At 42.2% G+C, this 14312-nt stretch overlaps 1 protein-coding gene and 1 pseudogene across 3 annotated transcripts in view; one reads left to right on the top strand and one right to left on the bottom strand.

Annotated features, from left to right (window-relative positions):
* Window positions 1-14312, top strand: part of SESN1 (sestrin 1) — an 87719-nt gene that overhangs the window by 45610 nt on the left and 27797 nt on the right. The gene's annotated exons all lie outside the window — the stretch shown is intronic.
* LOC308436694 (B9 domain-containing protein 1-like) lies at window positions 10485-11027 on the bottom strand (annotated as a pseudogene). The gene has a single exon. The product of its transcript is annotated as a B9 domain-containing protein 1-like (transcript).

Below are 14312 nucleotides of genomic sequence, written 5' to 3'. Positions count from 1 at the left end.
TTCAGAGGCCTTGACCACTGGCGGACTGATCTTCCTGCCCTCCTCAGTGCACCCCACATGCATAGAGAGCAGAGGATTGTTACTAATTGCTTCATGAGTAAGTGCTCTGGGCATAAAGCATTGCTCGTGCCTTCGTGGGCATTGATAACCTACAGAGTTTGTCTGTTTCCCTAGAATCCGTTCTTACTCTTGCTACTCCAGGACTGGAGACTAGACAGTTACAGGTAATGAGAACATAACCAAATACTTAGACTAGACACACACACACACACACACACACACACACACACACACACACACACATCAGATGATCAGATGTTCTTTCACAGCTCTGGAGACTGAAAGTCCAATATCAGGGTGACAGCAAACATTTGAAGTCTGGCAGAGCCTTCTTCTCAGTTCAGTTTTGTTGCCTGCCAGCTGCATCCTTGTGTGGCCAGGAGAAAGGGCTGGTTCCCTTCCTCTTCTGAGAACATCAGTCTTGTCATGGGGTCTCTATCCACAGAACTGATTTCCTCCCAAAGGCCCACTCCTAAAACCATCTAATTAGTCATAATAGAGGAGAACATTGCAAAAATACGTGCTTACTAACTGTTAATGTCTCTAGGTGTTGGGCTGGAGATGTTGCTCAGTTAAGTGTAAGCTCCTGGGTTTGATCTTCTGTTGCCTGCTTTTCCCTGGCCCCTTAAATAACTCTTGAGTGAACAGTAACAGAAAGTGGAATTCCCACTAGATCTTCCCAGGTAGGAGGAAGAAGAAAGGGGTTAGTGGGACGAGTGGCACTGCTTGGGAAGGCAGTGCTGTGTAGCAAGGTTTACAGAAAGCATTCTCGTGGCTGGAGAGACCTGGGTTTCTGGGTTCGAGTCCTTGAGCAAGTTATACCTGTCTTTTTAAAAGATCTGATTAGTATAATTCTTCTACAGTCCAGTCTCCTGGTAGGAACTTGGATGTTTCCCGTCCGGCTCCTGGGGAGTCAGGAAGAAAAGCATTTGTCCCCTTTGGCCTATGCTGGCCGTTACAGAAGACCTGCTATCAACTAGTCTTGCTTCTAAGTGGCACTTTCTTAATGCCCCATGACTCGTAAACGTAGAACAGTATTAGACTTTCCTTATTCCTGACCCCATATCTGTCTGGAAGAAAGGCTTTGCCACATGGATTGTGATGGGAACCCAGAGTGTGTAATTTACATGCAAATATGCCCAAGGTCTATAGGTTCCCAGTTGTTCCCAGTTAGAGCTGTATGCCTTCCTCCCTTCTTCCATGCTGTGAGTTTGGTTTGTTTATCTGTCAGGGGGTAGATTGGACAGTTGGCCCTACAAATGACAGCAGTATTAGGAAGAGCTGTGAACTCCCTGCCCCCAGAGGTGAGGGTCTATCGGAGAGACCATGGGGTGCTTGGGAGAAAGATATGATCACACTCTCAAGAGGATTGTTATAAAAGAGCAGGCTGGGCTCCACCCAGCTCTGTGTATATTCTGGTTTAAAATGGGATCTGCTGGCTTTGGTCTACATTTGTGCCATGCTGTGAAGCAAGGGGCAGCCTCCTGCCAGGCATGTGCCATTGGACTAAGACCCTCTAAGCTAGACAAGCCCTTTCTTCATATGCAGCCTGTCAGGTATTTCACCATAGTGACAATTCCCACTGAAAACCAAATATAATAGAGGTGCTTAAAGGCTGAGAGCTGGGGCTATAGTGCAGTACTTGGTCTGCATGTAGAAGGCTCAGGGCTCAACCCTGTGTCTGCCCCATCTTCCAAAACTGAAAAATGTCTACCCAAAATCCCATTCTTTGGGAACACTTTATCAATTTGGTTTTCAAGCCAAATAAAGTTTATTTAATTGTGAAAAGCAAAAACTCAAATTTTACAAAACAACAGGAAAAGAAGTCTGCCTTGAAGCAAACCTTCCTTTCCTATAGCTGCCACTGCTATTTTTTGTTGATGGTTCTGAGGATTGATAACTTAGGGTCTTGAACATACTAGGCAATGATTTCCCACTGAGCTGCATCCACAGCCCTGAGAGAAAGATGAGTTACAGTGACTGGGGATGCTGGCACGTGACTTTAAGCACTCGGCAGAGCTTTGAGGCCAGTCTGGTCTATACAGTTCTAAGCCATCCAGGGCTATATAGTGATATCCTGTCAATACAGCAAGCATGAGACAGTAAAGGAAAACTAATCAGCTGGACCACATCAAAATTGAAAATTTAAACCTTCAAAATCAAAAGATATGCCATAAATTGAAAGAAAATATTTAAATATTTGCAAGACATAGATCAAACAAAGTACTTGCATTTTGAAGACATAAAGAACATGTATGGACAGATATGGTATATGTATGTAATTCTACACTTGGAGCCTGAGATATGAGGATCACAGTTCGAGGCCAGCTTGAAATACATAGCAAGTTTCAGACGACCCTGGACTAAATAGTAAGACCCAATATTTAAAATAAAACAAAATAGAAAAAAAAACCCTCAATTTACAAGAAACAAATAGCTAACCTACTGTAAAATAAAAAACAAAAATAAAAACAAACACATACACATTTTTAAAAACTTGTAACGGGTCTTGACAACATAGTGTTAGAATGCTTGCCCAAGCAAAGAACCGAAGGAATGATTCAGTTCCTGTCACCATAGTGGGGAAATGGGAAAGGCAAGACCAATGGCTCTGCATGAGTGCTAGTGCATCCACCCTGATCTGCATAGTGAACTGCGGCCAGCCACGCACCCTTAATGAGAGTCTGTCTCAAAAGCAAGCAAAACCATTACAGAAGGAAGATAAAGGGGCACAAGTACTGAGGGAGTCCATGTGACATCATGTAAAACTTCACCCGTGCCAGTTGGCCACTCTCTAAGCCAAGAATGAGGGCTTTCCAGAACCATTGAGGAACACACAATTCCTAGATAGTCCTTATCCACTGGACTCTTTTCTTTCTTATGTGCCTTAGAATTTTTCACATTTTCTTCTAGGACAACTTTGCTTCTTGAATTGAAACTATTCCTCTGACAATTTGCTGCTGGTAGACTTTTAAATCCCATAAAATGTGTCTTTCTCTTTTAGTTTCTTAAAAGGGAGTCTCTTACGCTCCAAGTCAGATGTTCCTTTTCTTTCCAGGCCCTGGATCTACAGTGCATTGCCTTCTGGCTTTGGTTTTCCTTTGGAGAAAGAATGCCTTCTCTCTTGTGAACTTAGGGCTCTTCCTTTCTTTCTTGGTACTTCTAATCCCATCACTCAGGCCTGCTTTACATAGTGAGACCCTATCTTAAGAAAATAAAGCCAGAGGACTGAAGAAACCATTCAGGTTAAGAGTAGTGACTTCCAGAGGTCCTGAGTTCAATTCCCATAGTGGCTCACAACCATCTGTAATGAGTTCTGGTGCCCTCTTCTGGCCTACACACACTCAGGCAGAACAATTTATACATAATAAGTAAATAAATCTTTAACAACAAAAACAAACAAACAAAAACAAAGCCAGAGAGATTCTGTATTCATTTCTGACTATGTTTTGTCTCCTAGTTTTTATGTGTGAAAGTTTCATGTATCTGTACGTCTTAGCACCACTTGCATGCTGGGTGCCTGTGGAAGACAAAGGAGGGCATTTGATTCCCCTAGAACTAGAGTTTACAGTTGTGAACTGCCACGTGGGCACTTAGAATCGAACCCATGTCCTCTCCAGAGCAGCCAGTGGCCTTCACCACCAGGCCATCTCTCCAGCCCCTGTTACCTTGGGTCTTGTTACTGTTTTGGGTTTTTTGTTTTGTTTTGTTTTTTGTTCTGTTTTGCTTGTTTTAAGATCATGTAAGTAGTAGGAAATTCAATATTCAACTCTCATATGTAGTGTGTATATGAATATTCAGGGAAGTTTAGCTCCAACAGGAATAGAAGTTAATACATCCAGGCAATGTTCCCTGCCTTCTTTTGTAGATTAGGCATTGTTTCTGGTTTTGGGTCAGTCAGTATAGGCACATGGGGATTGACTCTGTGAGGGCCTCTGGTCTACAGCTCTGAGTGCTAGACTTCGGCGTTTATTCCCTGTGCTGCTGCTGCGGGTCACTTGAGATTGGTAGCTTCGTCCTCCTTGTCTCCCTGGGAGTCCTCCTGCTCATCATTTTGCCCAACAATTTCTGTTTATGTTTTTAGATATAAATATTTTACATGTATGGGTGGTTTGCCTGCATGTGTGTCTGTGAGCCATGTATGTGCATGCAGTAGCCATGGAAGCCAGAAGTGAGCATCAGATTCCCTAGGAACTGGAATTGTGGTTGTAAGCCACCATGTTGTTGCTAGGGTCCTCTGCAAGAGCCACAACTGCTCTTAAACATTGAGCAATTGCTCCAGCCCTGGACTTTGTTATTTTCTTTTAAATCATATCTTTATGGAATATTTTTAAATGTTTTATGACATGAGTCAAAATCACCTGTTGTTATGGATGAATCAAAAATCACCATTGTTATATAGACCCATGTCTTAGGGTTTTTTAATTTAATAACACTATCAGTTTTTAGTTCAAATGGATACAGTTGGTGTTTATGATATAACTCTGAACTGTACAAGAAATAAAATTTAGAACAACCATCTGAATATATAAATGTCCAACCTTTTGTTTTTAAGTATTTATGTATGTAGAAGTTTTCCCTGTTTACATGGCTGTGCGCCACATGCATACAGTACCTGAAGAGGCCAGAAGAGGGGGTCAGGCCCTCTGCAACTAATTACATTTGTAGTTAAGTGGGTGCTGAAAATTGGGGTCCTCTGGAAAAGCAGTCAATGCTCTTAACTGCTGAGCTCTCTCCAGAGCTACAGGTTTCCTCTTCGTGAGGCTCTGCCGCAAGCCCTGTGACAGGAAGAGCCACTCCTGCTCTGGCAGCCTAGAGAACCTCCTCCAAGCAGCCTCGGGCAGTTCGAGCAAGGGCACATCCAGTTTTAAGAATCCCTGTGTGGGGTGGCTCCACGATTCTTAAGCAGCAGTGAACAAACTCCACGGACTCCCGCGTGCAGGCTCTCAACAGCTTTGCTGTTGTCCCTGGGATCGAGGCTGATCATCAGCTGCCTCAGGTACGGGCTGAGCAGTAAGCTTCTTAAAGTTTCTGATTCACCTAGAAGATTCTGCAGAGACACACTGTCTTCTCACCACTGTTGAGGAAATCAGCTACAGAGGAGTCTTCATCTTTGTTTTCCCCAGACCTCACAGGAGCCACTGTTCTGCCATCCAGGGGAGAACAGAGTCACACTGCTCTTTGTGCTTCTGGAAACAGGTGACCGAGCAGGGGGGCACACGTCAAGCTGGGCTCGGTATTTCGGCTTCTCTGAACGAATCACATAGACCACAGTCCTACTATTCAGCAATGCCATGACTTCCCAGAAGACCTGTCTTATGACCAGGACAACTCTTATAAAGGAAAAGGTTTAACTGGGGCTGGCTTACAGTTTCAGTGGTCAATCCATTATCATCATGGGGAAGCATGGTAGCATCCAGGAAGACATGGGGTTGGAGAGGTAGCTAAGAGTTCTACATCTTGATTCACCTGGATCAGCAGGAGACTGCCACACTAAGCCTAGCTGAACATAGGAGACCTCGAAGTCCACCTCCACTGTGACATACTTCCTCCAACAAGGCACACCTCCCACTAGTGCCACTGCCTGAGGGCCAAGCATTCATGCACATGAGTCTTTGAGGACCATACCTGTTCAAACCACTATAACTGGTTTCTAGCCCCATTGTGGGATGGTGGTACTGTTGGGGACGTTCAACAATATTTTTTGCTGTTCTTCTCTTGTTGTTACTTGACTATCTTTTCCCTTCTGCCATCAGAGGAGACTATATGTTGCCTTCTAAATTACTGTGTATTTAGAAACTGGATAAGCAAGCTTGTTACCATGTTCTGTGCTCTTTCTTTTTTCTCTTTGGTGTGTGTATACATATCTCCGTGTGTGTGTGTGTGTGCACACATACATGCAGGTGCACATAGAGGCCAGAGGCTGACAGTGGGGTCTCCCCTCATCACTTTCTGTCTTACATGTATTTGGGCAGGCTCTCTCGGGAACCCAGAGCTTACCAGTCTAGCTAGCCAACTCATTCAGGAATCTCTGTCTCTGCCTCCTAAGTGCAAGAATTAGAGACAGGCCACCATACCCACTTGGCATTTATGTGGATAAGCCATCTCCCCAGCCCCTTGTTAAAGTTTTCTAGAAAGTAAAACGTGAATTGTCTTCCAGTGAGTCGACCAAAGGTTTGGTGTTTTGTTTTGTTCTCTTTTGTTTTATTCTGTTTTGGTCTAAGTAGAATATACACTTTGATAAGAAATTCCCTAACATTTATTTATGTCACTTTAAAACTTATTTATTAGATTCCATCTGAGATTATTCTTAAAAATGAATTAGGGTATAGTAAAATTTCCTATCTACAGTCAACATGGAATTGTGTCCCCTGCTGTCTTCAGAAGTGCTGAGAACCATACCGAGTGGTGTCTGTGTATGAGTGCGAGTGCGTGTCCGTCTGCTCACTAGGCTGTCTGTCCTTACTCTGAGTTCTCACACTGCTCTGCACAGGCGACACCATGCTTAGAGACTGTAGTATTTTCTCATAGTTTAAATCTGTTAAAAATGACTTCATTAATTGTTCATTTAAATCTTCATCTCTATTTTTCTTTGATTATATAATGTTGCTTTTTATTTACACTAAAAATAATTGTACTCATTTAATTATTCTTATAAGACTCAAACCCATTGATTTCTCCCTAGGGTTTTATAAAAAGCACCTGTAACACAGTGGGGAATGTATTTTAAATTCATATATATATGTGTGTGTGTGTGTGTGTGTGTGTGTGTGTGTGTGTGTATGGCAACTGGTTCAAAGCAAGATAAACATAAGTCCATAGACATAATCCCCCAGCCTTTTATGTGAAATAGAATGTACTCTCAATATATACAAAGGAGATTTATTAATTCTCTGTGCCTATACCTTAAAACTGTTCACAGGGCTGGTAAGATGGCTCAGTGGGAAAAAGCACTTGGCACCAATCCTGACAACTTGAGTTCCATCCTCAGGACCCATGTGTGGTACAGGGAGAGAACTGACTCCTGCAAGTTGTCTGCTAACCTCTGCATGCACTTGTGCATGTGCACATACATACACATGAGGCAGTAAAATGTAATTAAACAATAGACACCATCTATCAGAGAGTGCAGGGAAGTCAGTCCACTGGAAGAATAGGAAAGGTGCTGACGAGGACCGTGTCATCCCCCTCATCCCTCCTGAAGGACATGCTCGCTGTCCAGGAACAGAAGAGCGAAGCAACAGAACAGAGTAGTCCAAGCAGGCCTCACTCCGGCTGTGTGGATTTGGCCAAATACTTACTAACCTTGCCACTTCGGGTTCTCTGTTTCCAAGTGAGACAGCATCTGCAGAAGTATTCCTGTTGGCGTTAACTGAGTTAAAACTGATGTAAGATGCCAACCAGTGCCTGGTACCTACTAACTTCATATATTTTAGTTGTTTTCTGAGCATTATTAAATCTGAAATCATGAAATACCATTTCTGTTTACCTCTGAAGTCAAATGTTAGGGTGCATTTGAGTCATGGTCTAGTGTAAGCTGGTACTTTCTAATCTGGGCCACAGTAGCAGTCAGAGTGTCAGCACTGCATGAAATCACGCTCTTTCTACCTCTTTGCCTTTGTTACTTAGAGCTGTCTTCAGCCCAGGCAGACCTGTAAAGAGCAAGATTTCATGTGGTCACATCACGGAGACCTGCGATACTTGATACTCGAGAAACCGAGGCCAAGGCAAGAGGGAGGCAAGTTTGAAGCCAGCTGAATGGCCCAGTGAGGTCCTTCCTGAATAAACCAAAGGCTGGGAATGTGGCTCAGTGGACCAGTCTAACATCTCCAAAGCCATGGGGCTTTCACCCCAAACCACTAAAAATACAAGACAAAAGGAGAAGAAAGGAAAAGAGCTGTTTGTCTTAGTCTCAAAAACTATAAACTGGGGAAGAAATTACCTAACTTATAATATATATTCCCCTAACAATTCTGAATATGTTACAAATTGGAGCAGTATTGCTGAAACTTCTAGTAATGCTTACATGAACCAAATTATTAAAGTTTAGTAGTCCAAAGGAAACTTGAGTTTCACGTAAATCATCTCTTTTCTAAATAAATTTAACGTGGCCTGGTTTTCTGTGCCAACTGAGGAGAGCAGGATGACACACAGATATGTCACCTTGTAAGTAAAGCTAAAGCTGGTGTTCTAAATGTCTGCTTTCCCATCCTTTGATACAGTATCAAAGGAAAATAACACATGCAGTTTTTTTTACTACAGCCTGCACCATTATTAGCAAACCCATGTTTTAACATGTCTGACAGATCTAGCAAATAAATAATGGATGATCACAGCAGGTAAAGCCAGTCTCCTTAAAATACTACAATTTAGGGAACCAAAACTAGCAATTGCCAGGGTGTCATGTGTGCCAGTGTCAGGGTGAGAGTGGGTGGGTCTTAGGGTGTCATGTGTGCCAGTGTCAGGGTGAGAGTGGGTGGGTCTTAGGGTGTCATGTGTGCCAGGCAAGTGCCCTCCAGCCAACCATGGCCCCAGCAAAGGATTTACAGTACCAAGAGAGACTCAGGCCAGTGAAATGGCTCAGCCTGTAAAGGCTTTTCTGCTGCAAGCTGAGTAACCTGGGTCTGACTTTCTTCATAATCCCCACCCCTCCATCCCCCACCCACACTACCCTACCATCCATCCCCTCAACAGGCCGAGAACTGAATCCACAAAATTAGCCTCTGGTCTTCACACACACTGTGGCACATGTGCCCACAACATACACCATGCACATGCGTGTATGTACATATATACAAAAATAAATTAGAGAGAAAATTAAATGTAGCCCTTGATGCTTTTCACTGAAAAGTGTCTTAGAATGCTTTCTAAATTTGCAAGACAAAGCAAAGTGAAAGAAACTTAACTTTTGTATATGTTTCTGCCTGTATTGAAAATTAGCCTTCAGTGTAAGAGAATGCCGAGGTCTGAAAAGCTGTACATGACAGTGACATCAGCAACACTCTGAAAACCTCTCCAGAATCCTCAGGAGATCTGTCTGAGGGGCCATGACATAAAACATGGCAGAACTGAGCTGCCCCTCAGTTGGCGTTCTTTGAAGGTTATGTTTGTATTTGGAAATACACTATTGCCTTTCATTATTGAAAATTTTGGAAATTGTTAGGGAACTTGAAAAGAATCTTTTCTTATGAAGATTCCTACCCTTTTTAAAAAAAGATTTCTACTTTTATTTTCAATCTATGCTAGGAGAGAAATTTTTCCATAAATTCTATATTTAATGTATATTCTATGTGTCATATAAAGATGAATAAAATAAATTATTGGTATGGTATCAATATGTTTTATCAAGAGTTGATAAAGAGATTTTTATCAGTTACGTTGAACCTGGGACAGTGAACCCTGTTTTATAAGTTGTGTTCTGCTCTGACATCTGACTATATAATTTAAAAGGAAAAAACTGAAGGTTGCACCTCATTGGTATCTGGAGCAGTTGCATAGTTCATGTTTGTCTGCCTTGTGATTGGCTAGGCTTGTGTTTTGTTCTTAGCGACCCATATGAACTGCACCCTGCTGCCTGCCTGCCCTTTCCCTGCCCACCTCCACCTTCAGAAGTCTGCAATTGCTGTAACTCATTAGTGTGTAAAGTTAGCATACAGTATCTTAACATTTTTAAGTTCTAATTGTGTGTGGTACACACATTAAAATACTATCATTTAAACTGTTTAAATGTATTTGGATTTGCTGACATAAAACAAGTTCTACATCATAGAAAGGAAACACATCTTTTTAAAACCTATTATAAACACTAAAGACTATCTGGATGTCAGTAGTATCTTTATTAATAAGAACAAAGCCAGAGGCTCATCTTTTTGGGGTTTGTTTTTCCAGTTGATAGTTACTAGGTCAAACTTTTGTGATGTTGGATAAAGGATATAAATAGCCACGTTGGTACTTTGTTACTGAAGGGAGGGGCTAACTTTATTCAAGTCTGAGGAGTAGGAAGATTGACAGCCTTCAGGGCAGGCTACATCAAAGTGCTGGGGAATGAGGCTTGTTTGTAGCATCTGCAGAGTTGTGAGCCCCAGAGCCTTTTCTCTCTCAGGCTCTCTGTGGCTTTGATGGGTGTGATCCTGTGAACTAGACTTCCCCAGCTGAATGTTAGAGCCAGTAGACATCCCTGGAGCTCTCTGGGCCTTAAGGCCTGACCCAAGTCTGACTCTGAGTTCTAGGTACAGATCGTGAGGTGGTCATAGAGAAACAAATTCAAATACATCATGAACTTACATTTTTGTCTGAAAAATAACGTGACTATTATATAACACTATTTTTAGCTCCTCCACTTCCCAGCCAGGTTGGCCTGTCCTTGCTTATGCGTGGGCTGTAGGGTATCTGGTCCACAGGGGTGGACAGAAGGGCTGGTGTTTTTATTGTGGGTTTCCCTGTGGCCGGCTGGGACTCAGGGCTCCTTGTGTGTCCACAGGCACAGTGTCATAGCCCAGCGTCTTCATGTCCTTGGTCTCCACATTGAAGAGGAGGGTGACAAATCCCTGAGAGTGAACATGGGTCACATCTCAGCCTTCACCCTGGGCCACCACCTTGAGGTCTGTGTATTCCAGCCGCTGTCCCGTGAACCAGCTTGTGAACTCTGTAGTGTAGACATGGACTCTGGCACAAACATGGGGATGGTGTGTTTGTGGGCACAGGAACTGCTCCATAGCCTTGGACCACGTCATTCCCAATCACTTTCGCTGAGGACAGTCTGTGTTCAGCCGTAGGGTCAGTACTTTGAAAGGTTCCACAGTGCTTGCCACACATCTTTGCTCATGGATGCTATCTGTGGGATCCCTTCCTCCAGACCCGCCGCTGGGGCCCAGTCCTGCATACAGGAAGCAGCACTTGCAGCAGAGGAGACTGTGAGCTCTGCCTGTAGTCCTGAGCAGGAAGACGCTGGGACTTGCTGCAGCCATCTCACGGCTGGGCCGGGAGCGTGAACCCAGTCTTTAATCAAGCAATGTTACAAAATGCCTTCATAAATAATGTCTAACACTATACCATTGTGTGAACAAATGACTTCTTTAAGTTGGAATAAAGAAATTATCTATCAAATCAGTCAGTGAAAATGATCAGAATAATTTATGTTTTGGGCAATTTGAAATTGTTATGGATAGTAAGTAGTTCCATATGATTGCTGAGTCTTCTTAAATTCATGATATTGAAGAAACTGTTTACACAGATAACAATTAGTCTTGTATATTTATTAATTTCTATTGTGTGAGTTTCATGCATTTGTATAATGAATTTCAGTCATTTTCACCCAGAGACTCACACCCTGCCTCATTCCCTCTTTCACACCCTCCTGCCGGACCTGCTTTCCCAGCTTCCTGTGTGTGACCCTCTGAGTTCAATTAGAGTTTCTTACCCAAGCGTGGGGAGAGATTATTCCCTGTGGTTTTGAGTGAAGGTTTGAGTCTTATGCGCTGCTAGGAGTTGAACTGGTGACCTTGGGTGCTAAACAGGCGCTTAGCCTTCCCCAGCCGGCCACAGCTCTTCAGTGGACTCTCAGTCAGGACACTGTAGTTCATCCAGTGACCAAGACACTGTCACAAAACAGTGTTGAAATTCAGGGTTTCAAATAACTTATAATTTTTCACTATTCTTGTAAAAGTACACCACGGGGCACCGAAAAGGCTGAAGTATGCACTAAGTCATCATGAGCTGTGGCATTCAGAAACTGACTGCTCTGTGCTTTGGGCACGCGGGCTAAGTTCAAGTGCCTGAGCTTCTGCTGACATTTTCTTTTGAAAGAAAAAATGCCCCCCTGCTATAATCATCTACTGCTGAAGTTATATTCACAGTGATGTGGACAGGTGGACAGGCGTAATTGTTTCTTAGCCTGGGAGACCAGCCCTCGGGCAGTGAGGACAGGTAGGTCAGAAGTTCATGAGCGTTTAGGCTACTTAGCAGATTTGCAGATAGCCTGGGCTAAATGAGACCTCACCCCCACCCCAAAGAAGAAAACAAAAACTCCAAAGACTAGCATAGTAACAACCTTCACCCCACCTCTGAGACATGAGCGAGAATGCTCACACGGGTACTCACAGTGGTGGAAGAAGTGTGGTTTCCAGCCATTGAATTCCTGGTGACATCATATATTCTATCTTCAGTTAACCCAAATCGGTAAACATCTGTAATATACGTTGTGAAAAATAAGTTTCAAAAATTAGTAATTTGAGGGTTGAAGATGTTCCATATGGTGCACAATGTGCCTAACTGCCCGGGAATAGAATATTAAAAAAAAAAGTGTGTGTGTGTGTGTGTGTGTGTGTGTGTGTGTGTGTGTGTGTGTGTAAAACAGCTTCTAGTATAAAGCATAGGTGTTTTTCTGTTTAGTTAATGCTGGTGTTTTAGACTGAGTCTCACTGGCTTGAGAGGCTCACCTCAAGCTAGGAATCCTCCTGCTTCAGACTTCCAAGTTCTGGAATTACAGATGTGTACCATCATGCTCTGTTAGAAACATAGAATCCTTGATAAAATCAGAAATTAAGTGAAAAGAGTAGAATTTCAAAGCTGAAATGAAAATGTGTGAATCATGAAGTTCATTTGTTCTTAATTTTAGCAGCTAGCTAACAGAGGAACTTACAGGTTACTGGGTTTCTTCCCCTTTTCATCCCCTCCCTCCCCTTCTTCTTTCCTCCTGTCCTCCCTTTTTCCAGAACTGATTTACAAACTAAATAACTGTCCCACTTAATACCCCCTGCAGAGCCCCCAAGCCACCCTCTCTGTGAGAGTTCCACATCCTATACCCTACATTGGATATTTAAAAGATTAAATGTATATACTCTACATTCAGTAAATATTTATAAATAATTCATGTCTGGCTCATTCTACTTATAGTTATGTAATATCAAGATTTCTGTAAATTACCAAAGCACACAGCATTGACATCTGTAAATAACCCTATACTAAAACCTTTAAAATTGACATTATAATAAATTAATCATCTAAATAAAATTTTATTTTAATAATTTCCAATTTGCCAAAAATAAGGATCTATTACTACAAATGAGGTGGCCTTGAATTCTGTTCAGATCTGACTTATGTGAAAAACATAAATTTAAAAAACCAGTATTATCTTTCTTCTAGGAGAATATTTTACGTAAATAGGAAGTGGCTTGTAACAAACAAAACTAAGTATGTTCAGTTGTTGAACCTCTGAGCCCTGACTTCCCCCACGGCCTTTAGATAAAGAGGAAGATGGTCTCCAGACTGCTGAGTGAGGGTTTCATGGCCACGTTGAACGAATGTTTATAAGACACAAGGACAGACAAGTGGTCACCGCATGCAGCCCTGTGCCTTGTGCCCATGCTAAGAGTCTAGACCTCAGAGGGAGATACATGAAGAAAAAGTGGTCTTAAAGATTAGAGGCATAAAGATTATTACAGAACTGTACACACAGAAACAGGTAGAAAGCACTATTCCTTTCTTACCAGCAGGCATGGGGTAGGAGAGGTATTGAACAGTGGACAGAAACAAAAGATAATTTTATTTTAAAAATTTTAAAATGTTATCCTTACCATTTTGTCTTTAGAATCAAAATTATCTGTAGCAGGAATAACTACTTAGAATTCATGATTGAGTCAATGATCATTAATATGCATTTGAGCTCGTGCGCTTTAACCATGTCGAGAATTTATTTTGTAAAAATGGAACTTGAAAGTTGGGTTCCTTCAGGTCTTTGGGCTCAGAATAAGTACAAGGTAATTAGGCTTGAGGGCTGGGATGTGGCGTGTCCAAACCCAACTAAATCATCAAGATAAATAGATTTGATATTTAATCTCTTTTGGAGTAAGTTTTTAGATTTAGGTATAAATGAAGTAATAGCCCCTAAAATTATTTTTTAATTACACAATATGTATATATTCATAGTCTAAGACATCTTTTCTACTTACTTATACGTGTATTTATTGTCTTAAGGTACCTTTGACTTGTATCACCTTGTCTCCTCAAAGCCTTTGGTAGCTCCTAGGGTCGTAAAAGACCAACTGTCAACCCCATACACTCAGCTTCCTGGGCCTCCTATTTCCAATCAGCTCCACTCCCTTTTAATTCCGTAAGGCTGAGAAGTGACTGTCTGCTGATTGAATGAGGCTATTTAACTTCATCTCAACAGAGCTGCCTCCCTATCGCTTCACCCTAGATGGCCCTGTGGATAGTTAAAGCCAAGTTACAAAATGTCCTACGAGTCTTGTCAG

Source organism: Micromys minutus (genome assembly GCF_963924665.1).
Source record: "Micromys minutus genome assembly, chromosome: 25".
Lineage (NCBI taxonomy): Eukaryota > Metazoa > Chordata > Mammalia > Rodentia > Muridae > Micromys > Micromys minutus.
Note: the sequence above shows the minus strand (reverse complement) of the source record. Positions and strands in the feature narration are given on the sequence as shown.